The sequence below is a fragment of the Zingiber officinale genome, chromosome 9B (genome assembly GCF_018446385.1).
Source record: "Zingiber officinale cultivar Zhangliang chromosome 9B, Zo_v1.1, whole genome shotgun sequence".
Classification (NCBI taxonomy): domain Eukaryota; kingdom Viridiplantae; phylum Streptophyta; class Magnoliopsida; order Zingiberales; family Zingiberaceae; genus Zingiber; species Zingiber officinale.
In genome coordinates, this window is record NC_056003.1 from 56663770 (window position 1) to 56672425 (window position 8656).

Below are 8656 nucleotides of genomic sequence, written 5' to 3' on the forward strand. Positions count from 1 at the left end.
TAGCCGGAGTTTGCCGGGGGCTCATCCACCGACGGATAGGGATCGTCCACCTTACGGACAGCCGTGGAGTAGGAGCATCATCTCCGAACCACGTTAAACGAACGTGTTATTGGTTTGCTAGTTCTTTTCTTTGTCTTTAGCTTTTGTATTCATTATTAGTATTTGTATTTCCGCTTGCGCACTAACGAATACGTAGGAAGCGAGTATTTGGGGGTGCCGTCTATCCAACCCCCCTTCAAGCCGGCCACCGATCCTCCAACAAGAAGTACCCGCCTTTATACGTAGATCGTGTCAAGTAGTCCTGAGTCAAAACGCTCATCTCGAATCAACGCCCTGTAAATAATATGATGCATATGATTTAGCTAATCATATATATAACAACTCGCTAAACCCCAAAACTCAATCTTCATTCAATTAGGTAACTATGTTTCCATTCCATTTGATAATCCAATACTTCTTCATAGATAAAATCCAGTTGAATTAATTCAACTAGAGAAATCAACTAACCTGGATAACAAATTAATCGAGTTAATCTCCAAAAGACCTCCGTTAATCTACCGATCTATCAATTAATCCATACATTATCACAATCCTCAATACATAAGCCAGAATCCAGTAGAAACCTCAATTCCAATTCATCCATCTGTTAAGCAAGAGATCAAATCTCCCTTAATCAGATTCTATCACAACCTAACTAAAACCGTAATCAAACAACCAATCTAACACAGAAATGGAACCAACACTCAAATTATCATACACTGATCAGATCTTACTCAAATTCAAAGTGTTTGACGGTAGTTTATAGCCAACAGTAGTGGTTTACTGCTGCTCCCATTCCCTTTACCTGCTAACCTAATACCAAACCCTCGATTAGCTATAGATCAAGTGCAGTACTAAATAAATTATGTATTAATCAAACACATCTTACCCCTCTATTGATCCCTAGGTCTGGCCAACAGCAATGACGCTTGGAAGATGCCCAGCAACTTGATGTCAGAATCGGAGGTGATGTCCAGCACTGGATCTTGGCAGAAGGGCAACCAAAAGAGTGTACCAAGTGGAGACAGTTGCTATCTGTGGCCAAATCATAGCCGATGTCAAGCTTCTCAATGAGGAGGGAATCAGAAGTGAGGGTGCAGGTTATCAGCAAATGGTCTGCTACAATAGGGAAATCTGATGGTCGGAGTTGCGGCGCGCAAGTGCAGCAACGATGAATCAAATCTAGGGCACGAATTAGGAATGAAGGGATAGCTGGCTGACCTGGTTAGTCGCGATACTGACCTTTGTTGCAGCTGGCGGTTCTGACTAGGGACCATGCCGACGACGAAGAGGAGGGGAAAGAGGGCCGGTGGCTGAGAGGCAAGTGACTGGTGCGGCGGCAACGAAGAGCTAATGGGAGAGGGAGGCTTAGCCGGTGTGGGGTGAGCGAGGCCGGCGATCGACCGACACCGTTTCGTGCTTCGGATGGTGGCGCGAGGTAGCGAAGAGGAGAAAGGGAATCAACAAGATGGGGAAGAAGAAAGGGCAGCGTGGCTTGGGTCGGTTGAGAAACGGAAGAAAAAGGAAAACAAAAAGAAATAAAATATAAACTTAGGTATTTAATTAAACCCTAGGTTAAATTTCTCAATCAACCCTCACCTTTGGGTAATCCAAACAGACTTTCTCCACTCAACCAATTCATCCCATTAAAACATGTCATACGAACTCTATTTAAATACTAGAAAATTTCTAAAAATTCCTGAAAAATCCAATAAGATTATTTGTCAAATAACCTTATTATTTAATTATTATTTGGACACCGTATTTTACATTCTCCCCCACTAATAAAAATTTGGTCCCCAAATTTACTACTCAACTCAGGGATCCTCGTCTAAGAGTAACAACCAAATAACATGCTTATATACCACTCCATCCAAATATCATAAGCAAATCTGCAACCGTAAGAAATGACTCTGTGGGTTATGAGCTCACTCTGCTTCCGCTACTCTACACTACTACCTAGCCGACTGTGGGTAAAATCTAATAAACATAAATGGTCTCTACCATTATCTCCGAAATCCATATCGCACACTAACAACAGATCCCCTAATATCTATATAGTGCGCTTATGTTGTCCATCTGTATGGGGTTAGAAACCCCTACTACAACAAGACTCTATACTCACGATCTACTATAAACTTTTCTAGAACCGTAATATAAATCACGGATCTCCATCCGGTACAATACTAAGAGATATACCATCTTGTCAGGAAATCTCTCTACAATAAAACTCTAATAATCGATCCACGGAATCTGTCCTATGGATTGATAGAATAGAAGCAAATTAGTCAATCAATCAGCGATTACCCAAAATTGCAACATATCTTCTACAAGTCCTGGGTGATCTCACAACAAAGTCCATCATAACATGCTCCCATATGACACTCTAGTATCTAAATCAACTGAAATAATCCTGCTAGTATCCAATGTTCAGCCTCCACTAGCTAACATTCTAGACATCAAGCTATAAAATCTGCGATGTCTTTCTTCATGTCGTCCAACCAACCGGAACACTCCAAGTTTCTATACATTGGGTACCACACGGATGTATCGCAAATCCAGATCGATGTATTTCCTGTAGTAACTTCTCCCAGATAAGAAGTAACTTGGAAACACACATAGTCTCCCATGGAAATAAAGAATCTCATTCTCATCACACGAAAATTCTAACTACTGGTATGAGGCTACTCCGCTCATGTTACATCGGAACTGCACCAAACCCCAGATACGATACATCTGTGTAGAGTACAGATCCGACTACACTAGAAAGTAACACTCAGACGGGTGCAGTTATCAGCTTTTTGTTTCAACTCCTGAAACTGATCTCGTAAGCATATGTCCAGGAAATTTTCATACTCTTCCTAGACAATCAAGTCAACGACATAACAACGATGGAGAAACTCGTAATCTATCCCCACTAACATCCAGCTAGACCAAGGAAGCTGCGAGTCTCCTATGTAGACTTTGGCTACTCCTAACTGGTAACAACTTTTATCTTTTGTAAATCCATAGGTGTACCTCTACTGGTGACCATGTGTTCCAGAAATCGCACAAAAGACATCAAGATACGCACTACTGAACTTCGCATATAGATGTTCCCGTCGAAACATCTCTAGAACCATACGAAGATGGTGTACATGATCCATCTCGGATCTAGAATAGATCACAATATTGTCATTGAAGACAACATCAACTGATCCAACTACCCTAAGAATACTAAATTCATCAAATCCATAGCAATATCTAGGGTACTGTAGCCTAAATGGCAATATCAAGGACTCCTAATGTCCATACAACAAACATACTCAAAATCAGATCACTGACAATAAGTCTATAATCGACTCACCAACTAAAATCACCAACCTGAAATCATCCACAACACTAATCAACCTAATAGCTTCCTGCACCATGATCGAGAAGAGGAATACATCCATCCTTCAACACCCACTGAAAACAAACTTCAACATATCCACTATGGTTCAACATTGCACGTCATGTTGTTCCACTACAGGTACTATATCTAGTGAGAAAAATCCATTCACGTATATCTTTAGTGAGATAGACTAATCATATACTCACCAATCTAATTTTCCCACTGATCCGCTCTCATCATGAGCTACAATCAAGATGTGGAAATATATCACCATCCTACCAAAAGTGTAGCACAACTGAAAATCCAAGGGCACTCCTTGATTTCCTGATTGATGACCAATAACTCTCCAAATAGTAGAGTATGGCTAATCCATGTGATATAAGTATACAAAACTCTACTATTCTTATCCAAAAATATCCAAAGAGTATATCTAATATCATCCATTCAAATACTCAAAAATCCACCATAAGGAACATGATGATCCAAAATCCAAAGGGTCACTCAACCTCCTGACTAAAAGTCTACCCATCAAGAGAATATCTCCACAACTCTCATAGACATACCGTAAATGTCCGACAAATGTCGATAAAAATATCGAACATCCTGATCCAATATATAGACTTCAAGACCTTTAGTAAATGATCGTGTGTTCAAGGTCTTGCGCTACTTACAGAGACAATGTTAGTTGATGTCTTGCAACCCATCATACTATGATTGCTCCACCTGAAGTTCAGTAACCTTTAGTGACGAGCAATGGACACATGGGTAGAGGAGCACCATTAACAAATAGCTAACCGACATAACTGTCGATCGTCACTCTACTCATCGAAGATTATCATCCGATATTTCCACTCAGTAACGGTGGAACTTCGTAGGTGTTAAGCAACTAACACCACATACACTGCATCACTACAGATCATATATCTATATGTACTATCGAGGATATCTACCCATATCCAATCGGTCCATGAGTTAGGACCTCCCAAGGAACAACGCTAGACAAGTCAACTGATCATCGCCCAATAAACCATTATATCAGAATCCCTCATTTTCTAGTTCCAGAACTCCTGACAAGCTAAATCGAAAGAGGTGGAGAAACACTATCTCTCTAGAGCATTTCAGAATCAATGACAAGAGATACACTGCTCTTATAAATCGTCTTCTGCATCTTCCTTTACATGATGTCTAGTCACGTAAAGGATACGCAACCAACATTCTGTTCCGCATCTGTACAAGTCATGTATCTTAGTATACTCACCAATTGATACACCTATATAATAAATGTATCACGTAAGTATTAAGCAACTAGTTCTACATTTTTCCACATCAGTGGGGGCATCTATCCAAATGTACTTCTAAGTAACCCAACCAGATACATACAGTCCATGGTCAAAGTCCCCATGGAATAGGATATATTGATTCTCTACAGAGTAGTCAAACTGACAATAGTATGTGGCTATTTCAGTCCATTCCACGTCTGTAAAAATCATATACTCATACGTGTCCTCTAGGTTATCCAACCAAGCTTAAATAACCCAAAGGTCAAAATCTTCATGAAATAGAATGAGTCGGCCTCCTACTGACCGAACTAATAAAAGTAGTCAATACTCTACTAAATATACTGACAAGAATCGATCAATCTTCTCTTGACCAAGTCAACAAAGGTAAATCGATCCTCTGCTGACCGAACCAACACGAGTAATTTGATACTCAACTGACAAGCCAACATGATATTTAGCAGATACTATCCACTACCAAACTAGTGATAACAGAAGCTACTAATACTGGTGGTATGGTAAAAGAAATCCCATGAGACTGTAATCATTGATCTCTAATAGGATCAACCGTGATCAATGGTTGACCCACACATGTGATGTATGCTACAAACAACTAGACATGTACTAACAAAAGAGTACTAATACATAACATAACTATTAGAACAACTATGCATGTACTAACAGAAATGTAAGCTAATATTATGCAAACATACCTCCTATAGCTTGGAGATTCCTGTCACTGCCTGGTCCCAAAACCTGAAAAGACACATCGAGAAACCAAATCACAAAAATCCAAATCACAGAAAATAAGTCTCGTAAACCTATGGCTCTGATACAAATAAATCGTCACGCCCCCAGAGGAGTACCTACCGAAAAATTTCGACAACATCTCCTCTGTACCGGTGACAATATGAGGCATACATACATACAAAATACATCAGCCACATACGGCTAGATTATATACACAACCGCGCAGTTATATAATCAGCCCACTCGGCTGGAACAGAAATAAACACAACCATGCAGTTATATATATATTAATCAGCTCACACGGCTGTACTAAAACCAACACAGCGGAAATCACAAATAACGATCACAAAACACAATACAACCAACTGCGAGCCGGCTTAGCTTGACACATCACCTAAACCAAATACAAGATATCACCAAACTAAACTCCATATAAAAGGAATACACAAATACAAGAACATGTACAAAACCAAAATACTAATAGCGTAAGGAATACCGAAACCATAAGATCGTCCTCGAATGTGACGTGGGACTAGTGGACAGGATCTCCAAGAGACTCTATAAATCCTTTACCTGCTACCTGGCGAAATTACCAATATACGGGGTGGTGAGTATAGAGACTCAGCAGGTAATAGACAGATAGTGCATGAGTATAGTAAAGAACTAGATATACACAAAGGTATATAGTCTCGTAGGGAATATAGCAGATACTACAGTGATATCATAGTAAATGTCCATACCTGAAACCATATCCCATGCTAGTAATAGGTCACATATAGCAAAGATCTACTACAGTACTGCTCATACTACAAGGATAGCATGTGAGGTATATACATAATACCAATAAGTGAGTCAGTGTCTAGACACCTACAACCGATGCATATCTCAACATATGTAAGCATAACAGCATAAGCAACAACAGCATAAACTAGCAATAACAGCATAAGTAAACAGCAGCAGCATAAGTATAATAACAACAGCGTATGCACGGATGGTCACCCCCGCCCACCTCTCTGCACCACGACCCCTGTATGGTCGAGAGGTCAGATCGATGACAACTGTACGACACACCAACCGCTACTACTCTCGAGTGACTGAGTGGATAGTTTGCATAGTAGCTATCTGGCTACGTAGCAATAGGGTCTCTGCTGCACACCACTCTAGGCATGCTCCAACCACAAGAGAGACATGGTCGCCGACATGCATGCAATGACATGATGCGTAATATGCAGCAGTCATCATATATATAAACAGAAAATATGTATGCTACATGAAGCCAACATACTTAATAAGGTATGTAAACATAGTAAGTAGTATCCATATATCCAATATATAACATCTAGTATCAGGTATCTAGTATCTGGTATCAAATACCTAATATCTAACATCTGGTACTGGTATCTGCTAAATATCAGAGATAGCAACGCGAGACTGTATAGAAACAGAAACGAGTAGCTTAAAGATTGAGTGGAAGTATCAAACGCAGGAAAAATACAAGTGGAGTCAAGATAGATACAACAACTATCCGAATATAAAGCTCATGCACTAGGGTCAAAATACTAAAGAGATAAGGCAAGAAGTACCCGCCTTTATACGTAGATCGTGTCAAGTAGTCCCGCGTCAAAACGCTCATCTCGAATCAATGCCCTGCAAATAATATGATGCATATGGTTTAGCTAATCATATATACAACAACTCGCTAAACCCCAAAACTCAATCTTCATTCAATTAGGTAATCCATTTGATAATCCAATACTTCTTCGTAGATAAAATCCAGTTGAATTAATTCAACTAGAGAAATCAACTAACCTAGATAACAAATTAATCGAGTTAATCTCCAAAAGACCTCCGTTAATCTACCGATCTATCAATTAATCCATACATTATCACAATCCTCAATACATAAGCCAGAATCCAGTAGAAACCTCAATTCCAATTCATCCATCTGTTAAACAAGAGATCAAATCTCCCTTAATTAGATTCTATTACAACCTAACTAAAATCGTAATCAAACAACCAATCTAACACAGAAATGGAACCAACACTCAAATTATCATACACTGATCAGATCTTACCCAAATTCAAAGGTGTTTGACGGTGGTTCACAGCCAACAGTAGTGGTTTACTGCTGCTCCCATTCCCTTTACCTGCTAACCTAATACCAAACCCTCAGTTAGCTACAGATCAAGTGCAGTACTGAATAAATTCTGTATTAATCAAACACATCTTACCCCTCTATTGATCCCTAGGTCTGGCCAATAGCAATGACGCTTGGAAGATGCCCAGAAACTTCATGTCAGAATCGGAGGTGATGTCTAGTACTGGATCTTGACAGAAGGGCAACCAAAAGAGTGTACCAAGTGGAGACAGTTGCTATCTGTGGCCAAATCATGGCCGATGTCAAGCTTCTCAATGAGGAGGGAATCGAAAGTGAGGGCACAGGTTATCAGCAAATACTCAGCTACAATAGGGAAATCCGATGATCGGAGTTGCGGTGCGAAAGTGTGGCAACGATGAATCAAATATAGGGCACAGATAAGGAATGAAGGGATAGCTGCCCGACCCTGGTTAGTCAGGATACTGACCTCTGTTTCGACTGGCGGTTTCGACTAGGGACTGTGTCGACGACGAAGAGGAGGGGAAAGAGGGTCGGTGGCTGAGAGGCAAGTGATTGGTGCGGCGGCAACGAAGAGCCAATGGGAGAGGGAGGCTCAACCGGTGTGGGGTGAGCGAGGCCGGTGATCGGCCGACACCGTTTCGTGCTTCGGATGGTGGCGCGAGGTAGCGAAGAGGAGAAAGGGAATCAACGAGATGGGGAAGAAGAAAGGGCAGCGTGGCTTGGGTCGGTTCAGAAACGGAAGAAATAGGAAAACAAAAAGAAAAGGAAATAAAATATAAACTTAGTTATTTAATTAAACCCTAGGTTAAAATCCTCAATCAACTTTCACCTTTGGGTAATCTAAACGGGCTTTCTCCATCCAACCAATTTATCCCCTCAAAACATGTCATACGAACTCTGTTTAAATACCAGAAAATTTCTAAAAATTCCTGAAAAATCCAATAAGATTAGTTGTCAAATAACCTTATTATTTAATTATTATTTTGATTCCTACAAAACAAAGTTAAACAAATACTTTTGTAAACTAAAGTTAGCATAGTAATATATGATGAATGTGTAGTAATATGCATGAGTGGTAATTAACAGTAAAACTGTTTT

General features: G+C 40.0%; 1 long non-coding RNA gene across 1 annotated transcript; it reads right to left on the bottom strand.

The window, feature by feature from the left end:
- Positions 1–319: 319 nt before the first annotated feature.
- Positions 320–7699, bottom strand: LOC122024141. The gene is made up of 3 exons (XR_006123345.1): positions 7671–7699; positions 7515–7586; positions 320–333 (listed from the first exon to the last, which is right to left on the bottom strand). It is a non-coding gene; the product is annotated as an uncharacterized LOC122024141 (long non-coding RNA).
- Between the last annotated feature and the right edge of the window lie 957 nt (positions 7700–8656).